General features: G+C 40.4%; 1 protein-coding gene across 1 annotated transcript in view; it reads left to right on the top strand.

Annotated features, from left to right (window-relative positions):
* Positions 1-12,726, top strand: part of AKAP13 (A-kinase anchoring protein 13) — a 227,727-nt gene that overhangs the window by 14,180 nt on the left and 200,821 nt on the right. Inside the window, exon 2 of the mRNA XM_069798474.1 lies at positions 7,231-7,285. The gene's annotated coding sequence lies outside the window, so the exon portion shown is untranslated. The remainder of the gene's footprint in view (positions 1-7,230; positions 7,286-12,726) is intronic.

Below are 12,726 nucleotides of genomic sequence, written 5' to 3'. Positions count from 1 at the left end.
CATTAATACAACTGGCTGTGATGCATTTATGAAAATGCTTTTGCATGTTTTTAAAGCTTTCAGTGGTGTTTCTTTTGCTATCTATATCAGAAAAAATATTTCTCTAAGGGAAACCTTAACTGTGCTAGCCAGGGAATAATTCTGCATGCAATATATCCAGTTCTGGAAAAAAGTGGGTTATTCCTAACATAAATTACATACTCAGAATTAACTAACATTAAAATTACAGTGAAGACAGGCTAATAAGGGTTTTACTCTGCTTAGAAATTTGACTTAAAGCCTGCATTGGAGCCTGAAGTTGAATTTGAGCTCCCAATTCAGTGGAAGTGTAAAATGCCTCCCTGTCTCAACTGGAGTAAGCTAATGCAGAGTTTTAACGGAACTAATTTTTTTTTCTCCTTTTCATTGGACAGGCTTATAAAGAATTATTCTGATGATTTTGTTTTCCCCTCTGAGTCATCCCAAAAGCTAATACAAAGCATCATTGCATAATGGAGGGGGCTTGTTTCTGCTGTCTCTAGTGTCTCTTCAGGATTTCCAGCCCTGTAAATAATTGCTCAGGGCAAAAGTACACCGATATTATTTGATGAACAGGAAGTCTACAAATAGCCGTGGTATTTTGCCATAATTACATTTGCAGCGATGCAGGTGTTTTGTCTTACCCATAGTCAGGAACACCAATGTTGCAAATAGATAGATTTGTAAGAACATGCGGATGGGGAGGTAGGGTGTAGGTTTGAAGGAAGGTACAGCAGCAAAGTTGAATTTAAGGGTTTAAAAAAAAAAAAAAAAAGATTTCAGGAGGTGCATTGCTGATGGCACTGCTGCTGTCGCTTGGCTTTGTAACAGCAAAACAAAACCATCCATCTGAATCGTGATTTCTTCAGAAATGGCAAGATACCTTCCTTCAGTTTTTTTTTTTGTTTGTTTGTTTTGAGGGGGGATGACTTATGGCGGTCTTAGATTGATGTGGTGCAGGTTCTGCTCAGGGAAGGCTCCCACTGTTGTCCCAGGGCTTGGTGGTATTTGTTAATGTGGTAGTTTTGGCTCATGCTTCTCATCCCCAAACCTCTCCTTAGCTCATGTGGTGCAAAAATCCTTTCCTTGGTTGTGTTGGTGAATGGAGCAGCTATGTGTTCACCCTTGAGCAGCTGCTTAGGTGACACCCCATGTTTCCTCCAGACAGTGAGAGTGTTAAAACACTTCATTAATACTTGAGCACTCTCAATGAGATGGCTGAAGGAAATGAAATGCTGTTGTTAAAAGTAATGCTGTCAGAAATGCTTGAAACCAGCTATATTGGGAGACTGACTCATCCTGCCCTTGCTCTGGGAGCATGGCTGGATGCAGTGGGAGGGTATCCTGGTTGTTTTGTTGTTGTTGTTGTTTTTGGTTTTGTTTTGTTTGTTTGTTTGTTTTTCTCACAACTTTATGACCTTGTATCAGCAGTCAATGAGTTTATTTGGGAGCAGACCGATGCGGGGGAGAGGACGATATGCAAATGGGAATGTTTCTGTGGGTGATGCTCATAGCTGAAATGGTCTTGGAGTAGTTATTTTGAGAGGAAATCTTGGTTCATGTTCATTGAGCTGAACTACCAAGAGCAGCTTGTGATGTGGAAGAAAAAGGGATGGGGAGAAGGGAAAGGAAGGAGGTGGTGAGAGGATGCGTGTAGTGGAGAAGTGGAGCACCACTCGTGTTATCTCTTTGAAGTCCCCTGCTTTTCCTCCCATGGTCATTATTCCAAGCGGGCTCTGAGGTTTGGAAAAAAAAAAAATTGGTATGTATGCAGGGAGCAGGTATGCAGAAAATTGCTGTGCTGTACGTAAACTTAGTATGAAAGTTTATAACCGAGTGATATCGTCAGTTGAGTTTGGTTCCGAAGCTTTGGGGGGCATAGCAAAATACTTGTGTGCCAGCCGATGTGGGCTGGTATAAAAATAAATAAATACAAATTATTGTCCCAATCTTGCTTAGTACTGTTCTTGAGCGCTTCTCTCAACTTTGGATGTTCTTGAAGAAATTGTTCTTTCTTAGCATAAAAAGCAGTACTTAAGATATTTAGACACAAATGGTGCTGCCTCTCCAGAAAGGAATATTAGTATAAATATTCAAAGTGTCCAGTTAATCCAGCAGGATTGTGAACCAACATATGATACCATGCCTGTGTGCATTTATGACTAATTATGAATGACTTGCGCTGTGAGACAGAGTGATAGCTTCAATACTGCCTTTTTGTTATAAATACAGTGTCTTCTGTGCTATTGTTTAAAGACTTCTTTGGAAGCCTGATTTAATAATGGAGCTGAGTGAATAACTCAAGAACTTTTTATCAAGTACTTGTTTAAATTCTAAAATGAGCTCACCATAACCTTTTTATGCACTCCTCCTTCATGTGTCATACAAATACTAGAATAATTGAGTTTTACTAGTGCAAATGTTTCTGTGAAGCAAATTTTTAGAGCTTTGATGTATGACTGTTTATGGAAAGGGGAATGTTAAAATCTCACACACCAGTGTCTATGCCAGAAACTTGTGCTTGCTTACTTAGGAAGAGGATGGGGGACGGGACCCTCAGCTTCATTTGAGCAATGCCAACTAAGCTTGTTTGTCAGATTGACTTGTATGCAGTTTAAAAACTGAACACGTGTATTTAAAGGAATTTCACATGTATCTCTCTTCCAGGCCATTCGTATCTCTCTTGCAGGCCATTCTACAAACAGTAGCAGTACTTAATTTTAAAATATTTGCTTTTTTTTCAGATAAGTACTGTTTCTGACTCTTTTTCCTGTTCTCCCTCCTTTACATGAGATGAAGCAGCACATTCAAAATGCATCTGCTTAGCATCACCGAGTAGCTTACAGAGGGATGCAGACCAGAGAAAATCCATAGTCGTCTTCCAGGTTTGGTCTTCCCTTGGCTTGAAGTCCAGTGCAGGCTGGAGGAGAGCGTTGCAGATAGGTAATTTGGGTGGATTTAGCATGGCTACTTATATGTATTAATGTTTGCAGGCTTGGTGGTGAAGGCTTGTTAGTGTTAAGTCACGTTTGAGTACTGATGGTCTTTGCAGGGCTTTTATTTGCCTTTTAACCAGGATGTCTAGAGAATTGGCATTTGTTTGTCTTTTGCTTCTGAAAAGAAGTGGAAGACTTAAAAATTGAAAGCCAGGTCAAGAAGCAGGAGTTGAGGATTAGGTAAGCAGCTGGGTGATGCTGTATTCTCAGTGGAGAATTGTTGCTTAATTGGCTACAAGAGTTTAGTAGAGGCTGTTTATTCTGTTTGCACACAAACCTTCTCCTGTGCATGCTCTGGCAGCCCTCTAAAATTTCTGGCACCGCTAAGCATGTGCTGCAGCTTCTGTTGGAGGATGAGATGGAAAACCCATACTCTTTCAATGTGTCAGTTTGCAAAGACTGAATTGCATCTGCGGGCTGTGCTCTGAATTTTGGATTTCTTCGCTGACTTTCAACTCCGAGCTCTGCTGAAACCTCCTTTAACAGTCTAAACGTGGTTACCGCACAACTGTCCAGGAACGTGCTGAACTTCAGCCACTGGTAAGCATCCGTGCCATGTGCCCCTCACAATGTATGCAGAAATCTAGAATTGCAGGCTTATGTGGCGAAGCAGATTCTTGGAGTGACAAAGAAACTACTATTGAACTCTTCCATTGCCTTCACTTGCAGCTATTCCAAGTGTAACTTCTAACAGTACAGAGGCTAGAAACTAGGCATCTCTGTATCCACAGCCAGGCCTGTGAAGGGTGGGGGACACACCTAACATGGCCTTTAGAAGTAGGAACTTTTGGTTTGGGGGATTAAAAAAACCTAACCCTGGCATCATCACAACTACCAGAAGATGGGCAGTGAAATCTAAGAGCCAAGTAAACCTGTTCTTTTTTTTGGCTTTCCTGAAACTGTCATGTGTGTAAAGTCATATTTTAGCAGAACAAAATTAGTTGCATCCAGCTCCATAACAGTGGGCGCTGGCCTGTTGTTGTGCTTTTCTTGTAGTCTGTCAACTTGGAGGGTAAGACTGTTCAGACTTGGTCTGACTCCCTCACATCAGCTGTAGCGTCTGGTGCAGTTGGGTCTTTATCAAGCTGAAAAGAGTTGACCAAGGAACATCTAGTTCATGCCTCTTCATTTCCTTGCAATGGAGTGAGTATCAATGGTTCATCAGCTGTAACTTGCCAGTGTGGGTTCCTCAGACTTGAAAGCAAATGGAAAGGTTTGGGTGCACTTTCTTCACTTGTTGCACCAATATTTAATTAAAAACAAGAGTTGTTTTGTGACAAGAAAGACCCACCAATCTTACAAAACGTGCACAACAAGCAGGCTGTGTCTTGTCATCCCATTACGACATTCCCACTGTAGGAAACACCCTCTGTGCTTTGATAAACTTGTCCTTATTAATAATGCTGAACTGCAAATTAACATGTACAATTGCTTTTGTGCATTGCAGATTTAGAACAGTATGTTGTCTCTTCAGATATTGTGTTGCAAAGCATGTGTGAAGATAGGTGAGCAATATTACCCTTAATTACTCTGTGGGGAATCAGACTTGGCAGCTTTTTCTGAAATACCCACTAATCTGAGCATTTGCCAGGTAAGCCACTGTAGTTTACAACTGAAGTTGGTGATTGCAACAAGCAAGATCTCCACTGCAGTGCAAAGTGGGGAGAGTGAGTGCCAGCTGAGCTTTGCCTTCAGTGATATGTCTGAAGAGATGCAGGCTGGTGGCAGAATAGAAAGTGACTGTTGCCTCCTGGTTCCCTAATTCTCTGCTTGATCACTGGGAAGAAATTACGTGACCACTGAGCAAACTGGAGTGTCTGTACAGTTTGTGCTGAAGTTTTGTATGGGGTTAATAATAACCTAAAGAAGAAACTGGCTCAAAATAAGCTCCGGATTTTGTTGTAGTTCTTTGCTTTTTGGTTGCATGTTGTATTCTGCAAAGCAAGAGGTAATTTGGCAGCCTTTGGCAGCCTTGTCCCTATTTACATAAGCATCTTTGATAGTTCACCCTCCACGTGGTGACCTGTGGACCATCTCTGTTGGGTCTTTACGCCATTCTAGGTTTGATTACTCCCTGTTTGGTTATTCCCTCTTTCTGCACTCCATCCCTGTCTGATTCAAACTGGTACCTGTTAAAAAATGCATCACTTTATGTTTTAAGTTTCCTGTCCATATAATAGTGTGTTGAAAAACATTTTATTGTTTTTGCTTGTATTGATCTTATTTAGCATTGTCAGGGGAAAACAGTTTATAACTTGGTGTGTATTTGGACTGGATGGAGTAATGATGAAGTATAGCTGAATTGTTTTCTTTCTTTTAAAGCTATATACTGTTTTCTGCTGTGGGTGTTTTGAGTCTTGTTTATTTTGCTAGTTCATTTGGAGAAGAATAGTCTGGAAGAGGGGAAGGAAGAGGCAGGGTTTACCCCTACAACCGTCATTGTTAGCCCTAACTTTTGGTAGAACTTTGCTGCTTTGGCTTGACCTTTTTAGATTTGAGAAATGTATTTTTGTTTGTATTTCCATCTTGTTACATTTTAAAACTATTTTAACTATACTAGATTGTTTGAACATTAATAGGGGGCATGTTTTTTAGAGTCTTGATAGAGTGAGTTTCCAGGCAGCTTTTCATCCGCCAGGTACTATACTGGGCTCTCAGTGGTGGGGTTTTGCTTGGTTAGTTCTGAGAATCTGCAAAGCAACTGTTCAAAATTGCTGACACATGTTAAGTAATATGGAAATCACCGTCCTACTCTGCTGAAGTCTGAGTGCTCATGTTGGCAATAAGAACAGTATCTGACCCTGAAAATTATACGTGAACTGTCTTAATCTGGAGAGCATTTCTAGGCAGTGTCTTTCCTCTGACTCTGGATAGTTTATCCTTTTCGTCTCAGGTATTGTTCTTTTTTCAAAAAATATTATTTGCGCAGTCTCTTAAAATATCCCATTCTGCCTTATCCATGTATTTTTGAATTATTCAGCCACATGTGCATATTTGGTGATGCCAACTTAAGAGTAAAATGTCAATTCCATAGTTGAATATCAGGAGAGGTAATGCCTAGTTCTAACAATAATGCTATTGGTATAATGCTTATTAATAAGAAACCCATCATCTTCCACCTCCCTCCTCCAAACCTCCACTTTTCAGCTTTGGAGCAGCTGTAATCAGCCTGTACAATTTCCCTTCCTCCTCTCATGAATAAATCCAACTACCTTATCTTCTGTATCGGAAAGTCTTCCCTGGTTTTAACAGCCTCTCGAGGAGCATATAAAAGGGGCTTTCACTGGCTAACAGGAAGCAAAATGAATAGAAGAACTTTTGATAATGCCCTGTCTGTCTGAGCAGAGGATCAGCCCGACTAAATTGTACCAGATTAGTGAATGATAGTGCTTCAGCTGGGGCCAGAATTGTAAGTTTTTAATCTTGGAACAAGCAATGACTTCTTCCTCTTAAACAGTGATCAACTCCCTCTTTGATTTGGAGGCTTGCAGTCATCCATATTCAGTTAGTTTGGGTGGTGGGTTTTTTTTAGTTTGCATTCATGAGTCTTAACAAGCTTTGAGTGCTTTTTTTGGTAGCAGTGGTTTTGGTAAGACCTGTCATGGCCGCATGCCATTTCTACCAGTAACTTGCACGGTGCTTTGGATTTTTATGCCTGTAATGAAATCTTGTGCATCACAGCTTTCTTAATATCGATCCATGTTGTGCTGCCTCGCAGTCTTTTGCAATTAGTCCTGGGGTGGTTTGGATATTTTTTTATCAGCCAACACTTTTGGTTTCTGCCGCCTTCAGTCTTACTGGGGTGGGTGACTCCTCCTTACTTCTGCCCAACAACTTCGTCCCGAATGTCTGATAATCCAGCTCGACGGGAGGGACAAATGACTGAAAATCTGAATGAGGCAGTTTAGCTAATTGCCTTAGGCCTGACTTGTCTGCTGGATAACACTAGTTTTATTGCAGTCCAACGTGATTGACATTTGAGGAATTGCACTGGTATAATACTGGCAACAGCAGCGGAAAATCTGCCCTATTGTTTCTGATATGTTTGCTGCCTGAGGAGCACCTTTTTGTTACAAATAACTATCTGAAATGCAACCGATGGAGTGAATGCGCTTCTTTTTCTTTAAATCACTAACGTTGTGTTCCCAAGAAAAAAAGCGAGTGAGAGTATTATCCTACTTACTAAAATTTTGCCTTTTTCTGTGGTTTTTTTCAGGCCTTTTTTCTTGGATTTTAGTATTGGAAAACTCTCTAATGATAACTTTGCTTAGGTAAGTGAAGCAAGATTTTTTTTTTTGTGTGGGTTTTTTAGAATCACTTCCCCTATCTTAACTACTTCTGCATGTTGTGTTGTAACTGTGATCTGCCAGCCAGCTGTGCTGCGTGTGCTGTGGTTAAGGCTAGAAAGATGTAGTAAACAAAAGTAGGCATAATGCCTGTAGTATGACATAAGGACCTCATTTATTAATTTAATCAAATGAAGTGGACATGGTGCAGAATAATGAAATACAGCTTTCATCTGCATATTACTCATATTACTGCATAATCTCACCAATTTATACTTTTTTTTTTTCCAAGAGATGCTCTACATTTATTTTATTTTTTTTTCTGGAGGGTAAACTTGTTTTGTTAATATCACTTAATGTCATTTTGTTAGGAAAATGAAGCCTTAATACTTAAGGTTCGTAGATACAGTCGCTCTTCCTCCATCCCTTTCTCTTCCCTCTTTTCTTCAATAGTTCTAGGCAGGAATTTCTGACATGGAGGGCAAATCATAAGAAGCTTGAGAATTTTATAATTTTTTTTTAGCCCAAAAGATGGGAGAACCCAAACAAATTTAACATCCCCCCTTCAATCTTCTGAACCCCATCTACACCTCTAAAATGCTAAATTCAAGCTGATCAGTGATAAACAGGGTTTCTGAGTGTTGGTTGCAAGCACATGGTCTTGTCTACTTCTAAATACCTTTGCAAACCCAGTTCCTGTGCTGCTACATAGCACAGGGACATTCTTTTGAGCCCAAGTCCAGCCCAGCAGTGGCTTGGGTGATGGGTGGGAGAGCCAAGTGTGCTGCTGTACCAAAATGTACTCTGTTTTCCTTTCTATGTGATGGAGAGAAGATTTGATTGATCTCTGATGCAAGGCAACAAGTTCATCCCCAGATATACAGCTAATTTGCTGTATTAGTTGGAATTGCTTGTAATCCTGGATAAGGCCAAACAGCGACTGCAGTATTCGCATGGGAGTATAGTATCCTAGCATCTATGCTGACAAAGATAAAAGTGCTGCTGTTCTTTGTAAAGTGTCTGTGAAAGGGTTTTATCTCTCTCTCTCTCCCCCTCTGTGTTATCTGCTGCTGGGTCCATAGCAGTACCCACTCTGTCTCCTTCCAGCAGATGGTCGGTGTGGAAGCTTCTTGCCTCTGTCCCTTGAGATGATGGACCTCGGTGAAATAAAATTGATCCAGTCTTAGACCAGAAGTCTTCTCCAGTCTGCTTCTCCCTGGCATTTGTCCCTTTAGTTTTCCTTGTAGGTAGATTGTCTGAGTTCATCTATCTGCCATTCCTTTACCAAGGTACTGAACTCAAGTCTTGTGTAGTGTGGCTTTTGTCTTTTCCAGAGATGCCCATGAACTGGATGGTGGCCTCCAAGCTGTGGGTGCTCCACCTAAGGTGGACTTTCTAGTCCCGATAGATGGTCTGCCTGGCAGTTTGCTAAGCTGCAAGCAGGAGTGGACTGTAAGACAAAGCTGAAGCTGGATGTGCTGGCATCCTTTGCATTTTACTAATTCAGAGAAAAGACCTTAGTAGAGCCATCTATTCTTTGTGTCTGAGAACTTGTTGCTTGGGATCTTGCTTGTGAGACACACTTGCCTGTCGCAGCGTGTTTGCAGTTCCTCCATGTCTCCCTCGACTGCTACATAGCTTAAGGAGTGATTAATTTTCAGCCTGAGGCTGTATTTATTGATGCTGCTGCCTGTCCAGACAGTGGAGAGGACCCTGCAAACCAGGGAAGTATTTAGGCAGCAGTTTTAAATCCTTTTAACTTTGTGTATTAGACACATCTATGAATATATGCAGACCTAGCTAATAAATAACCCAGGGAATGGTAGTTAAGAGGAAAGGACATAATTAATTCTGTCGTGTACTCAGCTTTAAAGTTGGATCCAGAGCAGTAATGCATTACGCTGGAAAGGTAAACACTGTCATTATTCAACAATGAAATGCGTATGAGGCTGATACTGTTTTCCTCCTTTTGATTTAATAATTTTTTTTGCAACGGTTTGAATATCTTGGATGGTCTTTGTTTGGTATGGTGGAAGCCTGATGAAGCCCTACCCTTTCCGAAGGGTCATTACTCCTTTATTTGAATTGAGTTTTGTATTAATGCTGCTTTGCTGACACAGAACGTGTGCTGTTCGAGAAGGCTCTTACTGTGTTTGCTGCGGTTGGGGTGCTTGGCTGTAATTCCTGCAATATAGTTTGGAGGGAGGGTGCTTCTGTTTTATCAGGTGATCCCTGTTCAACAATTGCCGTGTTGACCCAGGTCAAATGCATGTGCCACATAAAAAAAAAAAAAATATCCTTTTTGTGGAGATGCTATTGAAAAGCTGATATGAGTTTCTGTTAACTTGCATCTCTTTTTTTTCCTCACCCTATATCAGAGTGCAGAGAAAAGGTATGACTGTAGCAAATACAACTTTACATGGTCCTTCAAGCTTAACTTTTTTTTTTTTTTTTTAGTGCAGAGAGGGATATGGGGGAATCCTCAATTTGCATTTAAAACATTTAAAATTGCTGTGAGAATGATGATGAGATCTTTGCTAAAAGGTATAGTTGTCATGGTAAAAAGTTACATAAAGCAAAGTAGTTAACTTTTTGGCTTGTGATGATAACTGAGAACAGGAAAAAATGCTAAAGTGATTGCAGTTTGAAGCTCCCCCCTTATTATTACTCATCACACAGCCTCTCTCTACTCCTTCACACTTCTCATCTTGGCAAATTTCTTCATGTATAAACACACACACAGGAAAATAAGCAAAGACTTTATATACCTATTTCTGGTTTGTCCATGTTCCAGACAACCCAGCCTGAGTATCAGAAGATCACCTGAGTTTGCATAAATGAAGATGTGTGTATCTAGAGTGGGTTGGTGTTGTGCAACCCCTCAATGCCTCTTCCTGTGGAGTTTTCTTCAAAGTTTTGCAGCTCTGGCTCTTCCAGCAGAAGTCTTGGGCAAAAAACACTCATGGAGACACCAGTGGAATAGCTGATGCGGCTCAGCAGCCGCCTCCTAAAATAAGTGGTGGAAGGATGCCTGTTTCTCGTAGCAATATTTTCTTTGGAAGACGAGCATCTCCTCAGCATGTCCTTGGCTCTTTTTCTCCCTAGCAAACTATAGCACTGAATACTCCTTCCACTGTTCCCAGCTCAATCAGTTTAAAAGTTCCTGGTTAAAAGCAACATGGTAAACTATATTTCTGTGCTCCTTCAGGGTCTGCTGCTTGTGATTGCAGACAGCTTGCAAAACTCCCAGGAATTTGGAGAGGAAAGGAGTCCTTCCTTGGTATGGATCCAAAAGAAGTTGCATGTTGTCAACTTGCACAAGCTCTTTCTTTAAAGTATGAATTTTTTTTTATTTTATTTTTTTTTTTTAGGGGGAGGTATCTGATAGAAAATTGCTAGCCCTTGGTGGGTGGCATGAAGCACATTGACTGGAGGGTCTATTGTTCTGTGGTTAATGTGCTGTTTATTTTGCAGCCCGTGATCTTTCTATTTTGCTGAGGCAGATGGAGGGATTCCCAGTTCCACAAGCATAACCCTGGGAGAGATTAGTTGGTTTTAGGTTTCACCACTTGGATGATGAGGTTAGCCTTAGACAGAGATGCATCCCTTTGTATGGAAATGGTTTTGGCCCAAATCTTGTCTAGCAACGTAAAGCCTGAGAAAGGACCAAGAGGTTGGCTTCAGCTTCATAAGGAATGAAATGTATGTTCATTCTGTGGCATGTGTGGACTGCTGCTTTTTTTAATTTCAAAAAGGATAAAAAAAAGTAGTTACAAGTGTATGTGTTATTTTTTAAAAATGCTCTAATTAGAGCTACAATTAGCTCTAAAGTAGAGCCTACTTTACAGCTACATAAATATTTATATCGGCAATACTGAAGCACTAATGATAAAGAATCCTAAGAGATTTTTTTCACAGCTACAAAGCAAAGAACATTTCAGTCTCAGCGTTGACTTTACCTGTCTCCTACCACTGAGCTAAGCAACATCCTCAATCTGCAGACACCAGGACTTTTTTTTTTTTTTTTTTTGCATCAATAGCAGTCTTAAGTAATTGCTCTGCAGTTCTCCCAAATACTTGTTACAGAAGTGAGCTCTTCTGCTCATGTCAGTTAAAGGTCTGATATTTTTGATGGTGTCTAGAAAACTGAAGCTCTGAAACAAGCTAAAATGAACAGAAGCTTGTTTCCTCTTTGCTCACATGGGCACTTACTCACTTCCCCATCTGCTTTGACTTTGAAGATTTCTGAGGTTCTTCCTCTGTCTGACCCACTTGGCATAAGCTAGAGAAGATTATCTTTCTTCAGTAGCCAAGTTTATAGGGCTTCAGCTTTTTTGTAAATAATCCTTGGAGTTTTGAGTGCTTCCTTTCTCCTTCTTTCCCCTTCAAAACTGACTGGCTGTTGTTCGTGTACAAATTAGGAAATGCTTTTTCAGTCTATAGATAGAGGGGAGAGTTGGTGCATTCACTAGGCAAGAGGGCATGTAAAAAAGCATGCTGAGGAGATTTCACTAAGTATCTGTGATTTTAAGTATTTATCTTGTGCAATTTCTACTTGTGGTCCTAGCACAAAAGAGCATCAACTGTAGAGGAGGGCTTTGCTCTGCTAGTCCTTGTACAAGCACAGTTCCAGAGTATGTATGAGTATGAGACAAAATACAGGACCTGGATCCACAGAAACATCTTTATAGAAACATGTAATTTTTTTAATGTACTCAAAAGAGGAGGACAGGGTCATGCTCTGTCTTTGCTTTCACACTCAAGTACCTGCACCAGTAATTGGTTTGCATATGTGACCGGTTATTTTAAGGTAGCATTAAAACTCACTTTCAGCTTTACTGAATGTAGTTTTCTTTTATTCTGAGATGGAAAATTGCAGTATTGCTGTGTTTGGGCTGTTGGGTTACAGTTCTGGCATCTGTGCAACTAACTACTTTGGGTCTCTGCACACTGAGGTGACCTTTTCTGTTCCCATACAGATGCGTGCTATGCCATAAGAGGTTTTGTTGAGTAATTATCAATAGTAGAAACAGATACAAGGTTTTATAGAATAGATGGTTAATTCTTCTAATCTGCCTTGATCTTAAAATTAATTTTAAGGTTATCTGAAACAAAAATCCCCAAACCTTCCTCCAAATTTTTGTACATCCCAGTCAGGCAAGACTAACAGAAACCAACTTTCATCTAAGCGCTGGGCTGTCTACAGTTACTAAACCTTTGACTTCTGTGTGTTTGTAGATAGAAATGAATAGTAAGAGTAACAGAATAAATATCTTTGTTTTGGCCTTTCCTTAATAAGGGAGTGGTGGGATAGCCAACACAAATACTGTATGAAAGGCTTGAGGTCATAGTCTTGCTGTCCTTAAACTCTTATTGCAGCATTTTTCATTGCCCAGAGTGAGCTTGAGTGGCTGTTGTAGTCCTTT

This window comes from Haliaeetus albicilla, chromosome 12 (genome assembly GCF_947461875.1).
Source record: "Haliaeetus albicilla chromosome 12, bHalAlb1.1, whole genome shotgun sequence".
NCBI lineage: Eukaryota > Metazoa > Chordata > Aves > Accipitriformes > Accipitridae > Haliaeetus > Haliaeetus albicilla.
This window is presented reverse-complemented; position numbering and strand designations above follow the sequence as displayed.